We start from the raw sequence: 16,442 nt of genomic DNA, 5'->3' as shown, positions 1-16,442 counted from the left end.
GTGGACATATAGATCGGACTTTAAACTTTTAGACCTTCGTTCAAAAGTTTATGTCGAAATTACTTTCTTTTTTTAATATTATTAAATAGTCCGATCCTCTCTTCTTTCTCTTATTTATTTTTGGACTGTCCTTCTAAAATGCTCCAAATTATATAAATATTCGACCGAGCAGTCAATCCTTTTTATTTTTGTCTTGTAACTTCTTTTTTTTTTCTTTCTTTTTTTAAACTCGATTAACTTTTTTACTAATTGCTATTTTCAAAATTCTGCCCATTTCCAACTCGACAAAAATACATGTAAATAAACTATGTAATAATGATAATATAATTGGACAATATAACCAATCACATACCTTGTGGTTGAAGCAAAAACGTACTAGATCGCCTAGGTAGGTTTCTGTTGCATTTGAGGCGATACGTGTAAGGACTGGGTGTGTTCTAAGCATAAAAATACAATTCAATAGCCCAATCGTAACAAGGAAGCAATGTACGTAGTCCTACACAACACGTTGTAATTATGGTTAAATATATGGCGTAGGAAATATGGTTAAGAACCACAGATCATGTGAGAGGAAACGCGCTGCGCTGTGCAATGGGCTACTCTTTCCGGTTAACAGCAAGGCATCTTTTATTTGCAACATACCATAGACAGCCAGGATAGTACATACACGGTCTTTGTTGCACCATTTGTGGAGCACTGCCTAGAACGAGAAATAGCCCAATATCAAGCGAACGCTTTACTACTGGATAACGACCCGTAGCCCACAACTCGATGACGTATCCGCACATGAGGGTGGAGGTGGGGGTAATAGTATTAATGATGCATAAAGTGCTCTTACTAGCAGTGGCTAGTGGGAATTTTCTATTAGTTTAGATGGTAGAATTGGGGTTGATTTTTGTTACATGTCCTGTCACGGGGATTCTATAATACCCGTAACTGAATAAAACACGATTGTCCAAATATCTCTCCTAACTGTATATCTATTAGATCTCTCTGTAACAGGCGGTATATACCCACTGTGGCTCGTCTCTAGGTATGATCAGAGATACGATCTTATAAAGTATATATTATTATAGCACGTTTAGTTCACTAGAAAACACAACAAAAACACAATACACTTTGGAATCTGTATTAACGTAAGCTGACAAATGTACAGCCGTAGTAGTTAATTAATAACAACAATAATAACAACCCAGAACTGATCACTTAATTAGTTAATCTCTAGGTGTCTAGTGTACACACTATGCTAAACACTTCACCGTGACAAAACACCCACACGTGTGATAATTGAGAAACGCTTCTAGGAGAAGTTAATTAATAAAGGAATTACAGCTCTATTCCTAACGGGTTAATTTTTAATTAACCCTAACTACTCATTCAGTAACCTTGTAACACAGAATTAATACTGGTACCTATCACAATAAAGACAATAACCTACAGTTTACCTAGGTCTTCTAGGATGACTGGCTAAGCTTTATATTACCAAATACTCATATAATGTTAGAACAAAAAGTCTACGATTTACTTCGTCAGATGACCGAAGACACTGTCTAAAGAATATTGGTATAATACAGTATTAAAATATTTAAAGTCACATCAATCACATCAAGGTTATACAACAGAGCAGAAATAAAATATTTACCAAAGTCCAACGGACTACGTTCCCTGGGAGCCGTCCTTTTAGCTTCTCATCATAACTCTAAAACTCTAGCTATTTATTATAAATCGAAATATCGCCTAGGGGTACATCGCGGCACCGAATCTTATCATCTGATATTTCCATCGCGACCAAGCGGTATTTTTTTCCTCAGATCGTCAGACTTAATGTCGCCAGTTCGCTAGAGATTCCACGGTCGCGCGGAGGTATTACGTAACTACTGGCCACATGGCCTCCACATCTGGCTGGGTGTGTATTAGACGACCGTCGCGCAGAAGTATTACGTAACAAGTTGCCCACCTGGGCTACGTGCAATGAAACTGCACACGGCCCTCTAACACAATTAATATCGCCACAGGCGAAAAGAAATTAAGAGCATGTACCGTCACATGTCCAATACGCATAAACAATATAATTTATCTTAAATGGCTCCCTATAATCTATAAGTTAGGGAACAATAACTCTCCTCGTTTTTTTTTTTTCCATCTCAAGGTCTGCAATCAAACAAAATACTTAGGAAAAGGGGGCAGATTATCTTTAACCAATTTTTTAAAAGGGGTATCACATTTTCACTTATTTATATTATGATGTATATATTTTCATTTGTGTGTACCTACCTGTATAAAAATGGGTAAAGAAAAATGTATTTTGTAACTTGTAAGAAACAACACACACACACACACACACACACACACACACAGAGAGAGAGAGAGAGAGAGAGAGAGAGAGAGAGAGAGAGAGAGAGAGAGAGAGAGAGAGAGAGAGAGAGAGAAATCGATTGGTTGGCTGAATAATCTTTTTATTTAAATGGAAGCATAATCTATAGTCCGTCCCATCCTCAAACAAAAATGTATTTTGTATATAATTTTAGTTTGCTTTGACGTAAGAAGAAAAATAAAATTGTTTTTAAAATAACAAAAAAAAAGAAAACCCACCAATTTTTGTGTGCAATTTAAAAAAACAATAAATAACTTGTAGTAAATTCCATAGTGTGAAAAAAGGCGTGTATTACATTAATATAATTCGATTTCGGACAACTAGACACATTATGTTGTAGCCTAGGTGTCGCTGCAAATATTTTTGTTAGCAATCGAAAAATGACGATTAGATTTCGGGACACCTCGACAAGTTTCGCCCTACTGCCGATTCTATAATCGTAATCAACCGAGGTGTTCCAAATGATATCAGAACATCGATAACGACCAAGAGTAAAAAAAAAGAAAGAAAGAAATGTTTTATTTAACGACGCACTCAACACATTTTATTTACGGTTATATGGCGTCAGACATATGGTTAAGGACCACACAGATTTTGAGAGGAAACTCGCTGTCGCCACTACATGGGCTACTCTTCCGATTAGCAGCAAGGGATATTTTATTTGCGCTTCCCACAGGCAGGATAGCACAAACCATGGCCTTCGTTGAACCAGTTATGGATCACTGGTCGGTGCAAGTGGTTTACACCTACCCATTGAGCCTTGCGGAGCACTCACTCGGGGTTTGGAGTCGGTATCTGGATTAAAAATCCCATGCCTCGACTGGGATCCGAACCTAGTACCTACCAGCCTGTAGACCGATGGCTTAACCACGACGCCGGTACCAAGAGTCAAAGACCAGGGGTAAAATCTGATTTGTTTTGTTTTGGTTCCTTGCAAACCAGCCACGTTTTGATGCTAATTATTTTAACAAAGTCATAACGTTTATTACATCTTAACTTCGCATGAAAGTAAAAAAGAAAAGAAAAATACTTATTTTTCGGGGAAACCAATGGGCGAGGAAATAACTAGTTTCGGTTTCGTTTGTAGGTTAACCAGGAAGTTTTTCCTTCTGATTTGTTACACTTTTTCAGGTTAGTATTTACAATTAAACGATATAGTTAGAATTAAGAGTTATTAAAAGTTTAAAATAGTGTATTGAGTTAACACTAACTTTAGTGTTTTAATTAGTACTAGGCTAGTTCATTAATGTACTAAGAACTAAGCTTGCCAGGAAGCCCAAACTATTTTTAAGACCCATTTTGACTCCACCATACATAGACAATGTGAGATAATGACCCACACACATATTTTGTTTAAATAGATGTTTTATGCTGCATTCTGGGACATTTTGAAGCAGAATTTGTTTTAGATGACGATGTTTGACAATATTATATTTTGAGCAGGTTTGACAACACTTAGTTCATCAAGATTTATCCTTGACTGCATGTGCTTGCATATGCAGTCAAGGTTAATCTTGATGTACTAAACAACACCATGCAAATATTGATCAGGCCAAAGTCTGACAGGCCTTACCACTAACAGTGCTCTATGTTGGATCAAGGCTAGAATGTGCTTTATGTTCAAAGAAAAAAAACCCAAGCTGAAACCTGTCAGTTTCAATTTCATACAATTAAAGGCAGGGCCCTGTCCATTGCCAAATTAGCCAAATGCTAATTTTTATACATTTAGTCTTTGGCTAAAAAATATTCCTTGATTATATTAAACACATTTTAATAATTTTTTCCTTGGCTTAAATCTGATGATAGACTTTTAAATTGGTTTCGTTATCTTGGAGTTCACTTACAAATAACATTAAACTTAAATATGTCTCTCAACTAGTAAAATCAACACCCCAGATTCTGTTAGGGTAATGACAAAAACGTGAATACAATACAGACCTTCATTTTTGAAAAACCCAGGAGTGCTAAAAATCGCCCTCCTCAAAATGCTTACGAGGGGGGTTGAAATCACACTCCTCAAAATGCAGAGGAGGAAAAAATCGCACCCCTCAAAATAATCAGAATTAGAGGCAAGAGACCGGGAGGAATTGCACCCATAAACATGATTAAGTTTGAGGAGTAATTATTTCTAAATTAAATATCTTAAGAGTTAATGTTTTGTGTTTTTAAAATAAATATCCTGATTTAACTAATATGATGGTTGTTCTCAAAGATGAAGGACTGGGTCATTGCAGTCTTACACAAGAAAAAGAAACACCATGAACACAACATTTATCAATTTCATATGTATTATATGCATATCATGTTGCATTAAAATTCTGAATCATGATAATCTGTCGACTATTTATGAATAAAGAATTGAAACTGATTTTTTGTGTGCTTATTCTGTTTTATTTAAAACAAGTACAATAATTTGTCTTCATCACAGAATGATATGATTTCTCCATGGACACAAACCTGTGAACTGAATGTGAATTGACATTGTAACAACTATGGTCTTGTTATTAAGAATTTTAGCTGTAAAATGTCTAATAAAACTCTCACAAAAAATAATTTAAGTAGGCCTATTTGTAAATCATTTAAACTAAACAAAAATTAAAAGTGTAACAACCACATGGCACAGGCTTATCACATTTATCATGATATCATAATATACATGTTATGTACCTGCAAGTTCTCTACTTAAAAACCCCCAAATAATGTCATAACAGAGAAAATGTCAACAGCTATTATTTTGTACCCAAATATATCTTACTACAATTTTTATAAATATTTATTTTTACAAACAGGATTCTTTCATTATCGTAGTTAACACGTCATTTATTATACTACTAACTCGAATCATAGCAATCTATCAAAAAAACATTACCCCCCCCCCCCCCCCCAAAACCACCCTAATGTAAATTTAATTTTAAAATATACATGCTTTACACTAGGTAAATTTGAATTACTGAGTTGAAATTAAATCAGTGTATGTTTGTTTCAGGTGCCCGTCAACCGATCACATGTACTAAAAATCTGACTCTACCAAGGTCAATGTCCTTGGCTTTAAATCACGTGGCAGTATCGTGAAACAGAAAGTAGAAATGTCTGCGAGTACGTCGCTATGCTATTATCGAAAACAAAACCTGCTTTGCTATTATCGAAAACAAAACCTGCTTTGCTAAATTAGTTTTTTGTTGTGTACGCGTTTACTGTGATCTCAACATGTATGAACATTATACACATCATAGAATTATTGGACAACGCACCTATTATTTGTTTCTGTACGTAACCAAAACGACGACAGTGTAAAATAAATTTCGCGATCATTACCTGCATTGTAAGAAATTAAATAAAACAAAACCGATGACATCTTAATAATAAGTGAACTCCTAGGAAGTTAATTGTGAACAGAATGGAAAAGTTTGTGGCGTTGTGGATTGGATTCAAAAATAAATAATTAACAGTTGGAACATATTCGGCTTTCGCATTGAATCTTCTCAGACGCATTAGAAGACGCTGACATCGCACTGGTACTTTATTAAGATCTTGAGTGTTAATAAGTGGTACCAAAGGTTTGTGATCAGTTAGTAGTGTGAACGTGTCTAATCCAATCAGATATCGTGAGAAATGTTCACACGCCCAAACACTTGTGAGACACTATCTGTGCATACTTTGCTTCTCCCGAAGTTAAAGTACGAGAACAGAATGCTACTGGTTTTAGTTGTCCCTCATGATCTTGGAAAAGAGCTGAACCAATACCATAGCTGCTGACATCTGCACTCACGATTGTCTGCTTAGCCGGATGAAAGAAAGGTAAAGCTGGTGTTGACATCAACATGTCCTTCACCTTAGAGAATGAATCCTCCTGTTGTGGACCCCAGTACCATGCACTGGATGATTTTAACAAATCTGTCATTGGTTTCATGACTGTAGACAAGTCCGGCAGAAATCTTCCCAAATAATTGATCATTCCCAAGATGTGCCTCAATTCAGCCAAGTCTTGCAGATCACGAATGGCTTGAACCTTCTCTGGATTTACACGAACTCCATCGCCACTGATAATATGTCCATAATACTGGATCTCGGATTGACAAAAGCAACATTTGTCTTTGTTTAGCTGAAGACCAGATTTCTGAACTTTTGCAAGAACTTGGGTTAGTCGCCGGTCATGTTCTTCAACAGTCGAACCAAAAATTAAAATGTCATCCATACAAGCTTCAGCTCCATTCTGATTGTCAAGAATATCGGTCATTTTCTTTTGAAAAATCTCTGGCGTTGAGGTAATCCCGAAAGGAAGACGGCGGAAGCAAAATCGGCCCATTGGCGTAATAAAAGTAGTCAGTTTTGAGCTATCCTGATCAAGTGGCAACTGGTAGAATCTGTTTGCAGCATCGAGTGTAGAGAACACCTTTGCCCCAGAAAGTTTAGGAGCAATATCTTCCAACATAGGTAATATATATCGTTCGCGCTTGACAGCTTCGTTTAGTTTCTTTAGATCAACACAGATGCATACTTTTCATTCTTCTTCAATACTGGTACCATTGGTGCACACCAATCAGTTGGCTCTGTGACTTCTTCAATAATACCTTCATTTTTCATTCGGTTTAGTTTGTTTTTGACTTTCGACAAAAGTGGAAACGGAACTCTTCTTGAAGTTGCAACAATCACTATACAGCTTAGCATCGTCTTTCAGCACAATTTTGACTGGTTCACATTTGAGCAGGCCTGGCTTTGTAAATATGTCATTACCGAATTCTTTGATTTCCTCAATGCATTTTACAAGTCACATGCCTTGTGAAACCGGAGGACCTAACAAGTTATTCACTTGGTTTCCTGCCACAACACACACACGAAAATAATATATCTGTCCTTTGTAAACAGTATGTGCCACGAATCTACCTTTGCAGTTGAGTTTAGCTCCAGGACTGTTCAATGTCGACTTAGCTGGCATCACATTTTTCTGCAAGTTCATACAAACTATGAATGAAAACTTCCACAGATTCACCCCGTCTCTGACATAATTGACGAAATCTTGCCCTCTTGTGAATGATATTTCGTTTCAGTATAAAGTTCCTCAAATTTGTGCAAAACTACGTTATAATTATCTGGGTCAACTTCTCTGTCAAAAGTGAATGATCGAAATACATGGCATAAATAAGAGAACTCACTTGCACATTTCCCTCCTCTTGGAAATGTTTTGTTGCTGTCCGGTATCACTGAAAACGTTGTTTCCACTCCGGCCACTGACCCGGATTGCTGAAGTTCAAATTCTCCAGTGGGTTTAATTTCGGCATTTTCGGATTACCATTCAATAATTAATGAACCTGTTAATTTTCTTCATGATATAGCATTCTTGAGCACTCTGACACCATGTTATGAATATAATAAAGTCCAGTTTCAAACAACCATAACTGATTTATTATTTCAAGGAGGTTTGTGCATTCCTAGCATGTATTTCTTGGCGGACCCAAATCACACACCAAACTCTGATGTAATACACATATGTCATGTCATGTCATTTCATAGGGTTTTACGTGCACATTCAGAACAAGCTGTTGTAGCGCACGCCTGTCGTGGGCACAAGAGCCGGCCTTGCCTTGGCCGGCTCCTCCGTCCATGACAGGAAAGGTGGGGGGATGGGAGAGGAGGGACCGCCTGCACTGGCAGGTGCAAGGGAGCACCAGCAGCCCGATCAAATCGGTAGCAGGTGGGTGTGGGTGGTGGTGGTGGTGGTGCTATGGAATTTGAGTGGAGCAGTTAAATGCCAAAGAGAAAAGGGTGCGCAATTTTAATTGAGGGAATTTGGCGCAATTTTGAACGGTCGGTCGAAAGGTAAATGGCCGAGCTATTATAGGTTTTGATATTAGTGAATCGAGAGTAGCTCGTTAATTTTAGACCTTTACGATGCTGTGGTGTCTCCCTAGGTTGCCCATAGGGCCCTTATAAAGGGCCTGACCGCTTCTGGTCGAGGCATCACCAAGTACCAAGTTATTACCAGCAGCAAGTATTGGGGGTTTGGGTGGGGGAGGCCGATATTCTTTTGTTCAGCTTCCCCCGGGTGCATTGCAATTGTGTACTCGGAACGGTATTCTTTTGTCCGGTTCCTTATTAGAGTACGTGCTGGACCATTAAATGGGGGCGGGTGCATTGTTATCATTAGTCAATGCACCCTGTGTACTGATGCAGTGAGCATGTAGTCTGTGTGTGAATCCTAGTTTTGTGTTACGGTTGTACCTGTTGTCTTAAGTCCCTATTCTAGTGAGTTCAACGGTCATTCATGACAACCCATCCCCCTCCGTCCTTGTATAGCATTGAATACAATGACGGAGGGGGAGTTAAACTAGCCTAGCTATCTAATTTGAAGGGTTAAACCCTTATAGTGTAGGTATTGGTTTAAAAGACTAGTGCTTGGCATACTTAACTTTATTACCAATGCAATAAAACAAAACTAACGGTGGCAAGTAGCAATTGTATACATATATGCACCGATCTAGATACTTAGTTTGAAGAATTTTGATTCCCGCCCCCTAAATATAGGATTTTAGTAGGCTTACTTGGTTTGTCTTCAGGCTATCTGGATAGTTGGGTATCGGTTTTTCTGCATGTCTTTGCTTCTGGAACCCTAGTTGACTTACCTTAGTTAGCTAGGATGGAATGCATCAGTAATAAAAAAAATAAAATAAAATAAAACATGGTGCGGGTGCAAAGACAAATTCATGCAGTTTATTTACAGTTAGGTGTAGTGGGGTTCTTGATCCGTGATTGGCTGGATTGGACCAATGAGAGTGCTGCAAAAAAAAATAGGCGATAATTAGTGGTGTCCTATCTTGGTTGATTATAAAAAAATAAATAATAATAATAATGTGTCGTTAGCGGGTGGTGTATATGCCAGTTGTCAATCACGAGCTTCAGGACATGAACATATTTACAGTAGAATAATATGGTTATCGTGGTTAGGTCTGGATGGCATTGGCATATCTAGTGGTTATTAATCACTCGCTACCGTCCCGCCATTAATCCCCAGGTTGGAGTGCCTGGTCGAGTGCTTAAGGTCGCTCTTCCATCCAAGGGATGTACAGGCGGGTAGTTTTGAGTAATTGTTAATTTATATTGCTAAATTTATGCCAGCTAATTTGGTTGAGTATATGCTTTTACTTTTGTCGTTTCACCGTTCTCCCCCCGGGTTGGAATACGTGGTCTGTTCGAGTGCGTAGGGTGGATGTTCCACCACAGATGTCACGATTCAAGCATTGTCATATCTAGCGGTTATTAAATAATTCGCTACCATCCCGCCGTTGATCCCCGGGTTGGAGTGCTTGTTTGGTCGAGTGCTTACGGTCGCATGCTTAAGGTCGCTCTTCCGTCCGAGAGATGTACAGGCAGGTGGTTTTGAGTAATTGTTAATTTATTGCTGAATTTTTGCCAGCTAATTTGGCTAGGTATATGCTTTTACTTTTGTCGTTTCACCGTTCTCTCCCCGGGTTGGAATACGTGGTCTGTTCGAGTGCGTAGAGTGGATGTTTCATCCAGGGAGTCACGGGTGTCACGAGTTAAGCAGCGTATTAATTACTTATCTTAATTATAGATCGCCACCTTCCCTCCGCTGGTCCCCCGGATTGAAGTGCATGTCGGTCGAGTGCAAAAGGTCGCTCTTCCCTCTGGGAGACGTACAGGCGGGTGGTTGCGATCATTTTCTAATTTTAGTTTTTAACTTTATGACTGTCAGGAGCCCGATGGGTGTGCTACGGTTTCCCATCCTGCCTGCGATCAGTTGGGTTGGTGGTCCGCGTCGACCGAATGCTGGCAAGGCGGGCAGTACATGGCACTTATAGTTTTGGTTTGGTGGACTGGACGAATTGATATACTGCTTTGAAGGTTTTATGTTTTAGATATTTATCAGGGTTAAGTAAAAAGTTAGGTGTAATTGGTTTATTGTGGTTGGCTTTGGTTATTGATTCTATCATTAGTTTTCTCTGGCTGTTGTGTAGCGTGCAATCCAGGAGATAGTGCTTCATGTCTTCCCGGGTGCCACACTCACAGTCAGGGTTTTTATTGGTGAAAGAGCAGCTGTTGAGCTGCGAAGATTTACCTATGCGCAATTTAGTAATTATTTTAGCCACATAAGTGTTTAAGTGTTTAGGTCAGATAGAGTTGACTAGTGGTTTGATGTTATAGTGCCATGTATTGGTTGTTAGGTCCCAGTTGGCCTGCCATTGATTAATGTAGTGTTTTCTTGCTTTTGACATTAGTTCTGATATTCCTAAAGGTAGTGCTGTCATTTTGCTAGTGATTGAAAGTGCAGTTTTGGCTCCATAGTCAGCTGTTTCATTGCCAATTATACCTACGTGAGCTGGGACCCATTCGAATACTACTATTAAATTAAGCTGGTTTAGTTCATGAAGTTTATTGTGGATGGCTGCGAGGATATCTGGCCTGGTAGATTTATTAGTTTGAAGTGATTGGATAGAGCTAAGACTATCTGAAAAAAATAACGCTTTTAGAGTATTGTTTAGTTTTAATCCAGATTAGGGCTTCATAGATGGCTGTCAGTTCTGCTGTATAGACTGATAGGTTATCTGACAGCCTGGCGTATTTAACTAATTTAGAGTGTTTAGATATTTTTTCTTCAACTACTGCGAAGCCAACCCTACCGTTATCTGGATTTTTTTAGCCATTCGTGTAGATATGGATGTGCTCAGGGTAATTTTCATTGGCTGCGGCTTCGAACAGGATTTTCTTAAATGGTGGAAATGGAGTTGAATCCGTAGCTTGTTTAATTAGATATGGTGTGTGGCACTCGACTGGCTGATTGATATGGTATAGTGCCACTGGCGTGTTATCTATACCTACTTCTATTTCTATTTTACTAGGTTTAGTGGCGAAAGAATCATTAAGATTTTTATTGGTTTTGAATACTAGTCCTGGTTTAGCTATGATAGGAGTGAGTTCCTGAACTGGGTGATCTAGTTTAAGAGAGTGGATTTTTAGATGATAATTAAGATGTTGAAAATTGCAACAATATTTCAGTGGCATAATGTTAAACTCAACTTCTAAGCTCTGTCCGCTGGTATTTGATGGAACTTTAGCTATGATTCTAAGAGCTTGTAATACACATATGTTATGAATGGCTATTTAAACCAACATTGTATATGGCTATTAATACCAACATCGTGACAAATGCCATGAAGCCGGAGAAGACCCCTACTTGGGCCTTTTGTATCTTTGAAACGCCTCGCAATGCTTAGGCCTAATGGGCAGAGGACAAAAACCATTGTTTCTACTACATTTCATCTCATGTTAACTGTACACAATTTTTTTCTGATCAAACTTTTTTTCTTTTATGTTTATCGTTCCATATTCATGATTCAAGATAAAAAAAATATAAATGCCACTGTGATGATTTTTGTTTTACATTATTTGCAGGGGTGCTGCAGACAAATATTTCTTCTTCTTGTGTGCCTATGTTTTTTATTTTAACTACTCCCATCCCCATTTATTTTGGGCTAGGTTAATTCATAAATAGATTATTCAATATTTTTGTATGGATGTGGGGTTTTCTCATTACTATTAATTTTAAATTGATCACTTGTTTTTAAAAGAAAAGACCAACATGGAACTTGTGTCATTGGACATGGTCACTGGGTTACTTTCAGAGATACTAATACATGTTTGTACATCACAACATTCGAAATAAACACTTGTTCGTTTGTCCTGACCAGTGAAAATTGTTTGGAAAAGAAAAATGTACTTTGGTGGTTATCCGGTGGATAAATAAAAATATTCAATGCAGTTTCACTTTGAGCAATCAAGAACATTGTCCTTGCACTTGAATAAAACAAATCATTTATTTGGACAAGTGAAATTATAGGTGGACAAGTAGATTTGTAGATGTACTTGTCTGGTGGACAAGTGAAATTATAGGTGGACAAGTAGATTTGTAGATGTACTTGTCTGGTGGACAAGTAGATTTGTAGATGTACTTGTCTGGTGGACAAGTGAAATTATAGGTGGACAAGTAGATTTGTAGATGTACTTGTCTGGTGGACAAGTGAAATTATAGGTGGACAAGTAGATTTGTAGATGTACTTGTCTGTTTTCTGCTTATTTCAATCACTGCACCAAGGCCGGTAACACAAATAAGTGTAACTAAGTGTAACTAAGTGTCCGATATGTGTGTGCTACATGGATGTAATTATCATTTTACTCCAGTAACTAGCCCGGTAACACAAATAAGTGTAACTAAGTGTCCGATATGTATGTGGTACATGGACGTAATTATGATTTTACTCCAGTAACTAGAATAATGCGTAGAGCACACATTGCATGTTCATAAAATCTTGAAGTGTGTAGTGGCTAACAAAGTGTACATATCGGTTTAAGAAGCAACAATTGGCTCTCTTCATGTAATGTATGTATGTATGTATGTATATATGCATGCATGCATGCATTCTTTTCAGCATGTAACTATTATACATTTCATAAATGAAGTAAAACAAAACATGAATTTACCAATGTCAACACTATCCCCAACCAACAAAAGAAAATTAAATTTTACAACTGACAGCAGCAATCTGTTGCCAAAGACAACTGTATATATAAATATGGTATATTCATGGGTAGCATTAAGGATTTTCCCCCCAAGAGTAAATTTTTTTCCAGTGGACTCATTTGCTCCTGAATTAGCTCATTTCCAGGAGTCCATTCTCAAAATCCATGAGTCCCATATTATTATACCCTTTATTTTTTTCCAAACACGATATATTTGTTTGAAAAAAAAAAAAGTTGACACCAAACTTGATAAAACATTGATTTGAACCCCCCACACCACTAACCCCGGGGTAAGAATCCCTACCCCAGTGATAAGAATACATAGAGGCAAGGAAATGCGTAACCCCTGTGTCAGTATTTCAGAAAAAATTGGGATGTAAAGAAAACAGAAATTTGCTTGCCCCTCCCCCCCCCCTCAGTGTTTTGCACCTTAAAACGCCTCTACATACCTTAAACTATTGTCACTTTGGCCGCCTGAAATACATTACATATAAAAAAAAAAAAAAAAAAAAAAACAATGCCAGGGGACATGGGGGGAAATGTTTTTGCTACGCAACCGTGATGCGTGCTTGTTTGGGCTTTACGCAAAGAGAAACTGGGTCACGGCCTATAGCTGAATGCAGTCATTACACAAATAGTGCAGTTAGGCCTCAACTCTCTTAAGAAAGGACCGCATTACTAGTCCTTGAAAAATGATATGCAAAACATTTATTTAATCATGATCATGTAGGCCTATAATTTCTAATTATTACAAATTGCGATGTGACACTGCTTATTTTGAGCCTTGTGTTACATCACTATATTTCTATTGACTGTACACAGTACACACCATAGTGCCTATGGACACTCCAAACACGTGGGTGCCATATGTAAGTGTAAGTGGCTCACTGCCGCTAGCTTTTGACAACCAGTGGCCATTATTATCAAGTTAGATTAAATTTCAATGTTCAACCAAATACTGGTGGCCATGATTGTTTCTAGGTCTGATGTCTGGCAAGTCCAGTTTCCAAATAGGGTTGCGATGCTTGTTATTCTCTTGGTTATCGTATTGATATTATGTTGTTATAGTTTAGTTATTTGTTATCAAAATAAACAATTAGTAATGCATATCTAATTTAAATTGTTTTGTTTGTAAAGGAAAATCTCTCTGCATGTAGGAATATTCAAACGAGTTAATAAACGTATAGCTACACTCAGTTCTGTTTCGACAGAAGTTACAAGGATTTCTGATTGCCCAATATCAGTGTGGCCAATGTATGTCATAATGACTTCATTTTGTAGACTTTAATTTTGATAGTCATGTTAATGGTTTAAATAAATAACAATCTAATTAAAATTAGCTCCACTATTACATGTGGATCTAACAGCAGCCCATTGGAGATCATGTCCAGTTGACCTTTCATTCGACCAATCAAAACCTTACTTGCAAAATCATGCCAGTGATTTGAAAAGAATTCGAAAACATTCGGGATTATGCCGAGGGTATATGAAATGATTCCGGTGAATTAAAGAGTATGCCGGAAACTAATTTCAATATAAAATTCGTTTCAAGACAAAAAAAATAAACCGTGATGGTATAGCCATAACATCTGTTTAGACTAGTATACAATCCAGAGTTTATTACTGCACTTTTCCCCCTGTTTTTTCAATGTTGAAATAGACCAACAAGTTCGCCTATTGCATAAATAGTCTCGTCCGATATTTTTAGAATTTGTATGCTCCTGAATAACGTTCTAAAAGGCGAAGTGTAATTGGTCGATATTTAAATTGTTATTTATAGATGAAATGTCACCTGGACATGGGAGTCCACCAATGCTGTTAGATCTACTGATGAGACCAGTAGAGCTAATTTTAATCAGATTGAATAAATAATTAAACAAGAAAGAAAGAAAGAAATGTTTTATTTAATGATGCACTCAACACATTTTATTTACGGTTATATGGCGTCAGACGTATGGTTAAGGAACACACAGATATTGAGAGAGGAAACCCGCTGTTGCCACTTCATGAGCTACTCTTTTTTTTTTCTATAGCAGCAAGGGATCTTTTATATGCACGATCCCACAGACAGGGTAGTACATATCACAGCCTTTGATTCACCAGTCATGGTGCACTGGCTGGAACGGGAAATAGCCCAATGGACCCACTAACAGGGATCGATCCCACACCGACTGTGCATCGAGTGTTCCCCCCCCCCCCTGTTAAATAATTATAAAATTGTTTTAAACAAATCCACACAATACCTAAACTATATCAATATTCAGATGCATAGTGATATATTGATGTAGTTTGCTAATATAGTGGCCGCAATTATTAAGTTATTGTGACATTTCATCTTTCCACTATAGTAAGGTACACGTCGACTGTTAACATGGCTCCAGTGTTAGTAACGTAGCCCATGTTCTGCTTATGAAACCCCATTGATTGTGACATAGATTGGCCACACAAGGATTTCCAATGGCATTTCGGCTAACTGATTCCATGTGTCACTTAGGACGGGGTGATCATAGCGGGATTATGAGTGATGGATTGTTTGACTTGGCTAACTGATTCCATGTGTCCAGATCACTTAGGACAGGGTGATCATGGCGGGATTATGAGTGATGGATTGTTTGACTTGGCTAACTGATTCCATGTGTTCAGATCACTTAGGACGGGGTGATCATGGCGGGATTATGAGTGATGGATTGTTTGACTTGGCTAACTGATTCCATGTGTCCAGATCACTTAGGACGGGGTGATCATGGCGGGATTATGAGTGATGGATTGTTTGACTTGGCTAACTGATTCCATGCGTCCAGATCACTTAGAACATGGTGATGATGAAATAATGGAATAAACATGTGTCTGGAATGAGTTTTTGAAAGTAAATTGGGACGGTTTTATTATCACTTGTGATGAGCAGGCATCCAAGTCTGCTTTCCATATGTTCTGGGACGCATGGATGCATCTTAACACACGACCCGTGATATTAATGCCAAAACATTAGTAAACATTCAAATATTATGTAACGCTCGAGGGGGTGGTGGGTTTAGGTCCAAACACTATGTAGTGTTACATGGGTGGGTGGGTTTATTGAATAGCATTATGTAATGCACTTTTTTCATAAACATTCTCACAGTGACATTGTTTAACATAGGTAGTTTCCATAAATCATTATCTAGTGCCTTGTCTGTAGGAGGACAGCCACTCCTGAGGAAATCCTTTACTGGAGAGTTCTTCCTTGCATTGCCAAAAAGAAGACTGACACTCCCAGACTAATTTTCTAAAACATGCACAGTTCTACCTTTTAAGGCTTTAGTCTCTTTGTACTGCATTATTGATTACTAAAACATGCACAGTTCTACCTTTTAAGGCTTTAGTCTCTTTGTACTGCATTATCGATTACTAAAACATGCACAGTTCTACCTTTTAAGGCTTTAGTCTCTTTGTACTGCATTATCGATTACTAAAACATGCACAAACCTTTTAAGGCTTTGTCTCTTTGTACTGCATTATCGATTACTAAAACATGCACAGTTCTACCTTTTAAGGC

Source organism: Gigantopelta aegis, chromosome 10, assembly GCF_016097555.1.
Source record: "Gigantopelta aegis isolate Gae_Host chromosome 10, Gae_host_genome, whole genome shotgun sequence".
Taxonomy (NCBI): Eukaryota; Metazoa; Mollusca; class Gastropoda; order Neomphalida; family Peltospiridae; genus Gigantopelta; species Gigantopelta aegis.
This window is presented reverse-complemented; position numbering follows the sequence as displayed.